Source organism: Protopterus annectens, chromosome 8.part1 (genome assembly GCF_019279795.1).
Source record: "Protopterus annectens isolate FY-2018-M chromosome 8.part1, PAN1.0, whole genome shotgun sequence".
Lineage (NCBI taxonomy): Eukaryota > Metazoa > Chordata > Ceratodontiformes > Protopteridae > Protopterus > Protopterus annectens.
The window spans coordinates 449,430,761-449,431,663 of NC_056742.1; positions in this window are offsets into that span (position 1 = coordinate 449,430,761).

The following is a 903-nucleotide window of genomic DNA, read 5'->3' on the forward strand; positions in this document are numbered from 1 at the left end:
CTATGTAGCCTCTGCCCTTTCAGGATGGGATTAAGTGGTAAATTTGCATTAAGTCCAGGTGCTTGGTATACCTGTAATTCAGCAATCCATCTCATTTCATTCTGTTCAGTTCGTACTGTAATATCACCTTCTCTGATACTCTCTTTTGTCACTTGTAAAGCCATAAAATAGAAGCAATGATAATTTTTCTCCATAATATGTCTTGAAAGTGGACTTTTCTGATCTTTGAGTTTGATGTCACTAATATGCTTAGAAATACATTCTTTAAATTGCCTGTCAGTCTTTCCAAGATAGAAACATAGACATGAGGTGCAAGCCACAATATATACAATGTGCTTAGTCTTGCAATCTGCAAACATTCAACAGCTATAATTTATGCCAGTAGTGGGGAGTATAAACTTGTTCTTAGTTGAAATATGTCTGCAACATGTGCAGATTCTACATGGAAACGTACCGATTCTGTTGGATTTTGAAATGTCTATATTATTGCTGGGATAACAAAGCAGCTGCTTTAAGTTCTTATTCTTTTTAAAACTGAACTAAATGCAATCTGTGTACTGAAGTTGTATTAATATAAGGCGAGGGATAGCAAAAATTCTGTGTTAAACATTCCTGTCAGTAAAACATGTACATGTCACTGCAATGTTGTCTCTTATCTTTTTTATACGTACTATTGAAATATGTATTTCTTATAACTTGTTCTATGCTATTTTTTAAATAAATAAAAATAATGAAATGTTGCTTGTTAGTATCTAGGAGCTATTTCATACAAATTAATTTCTTTAAAACTTCAGGAAATTATTTCTTTAACTCTGACCTTAGTTGACAAACACTTGTGTCAATATTATTTCATCCATAGATTTATGACCACAGTGTGTGAGGCTTTTCCCTTAGGCTTTGACT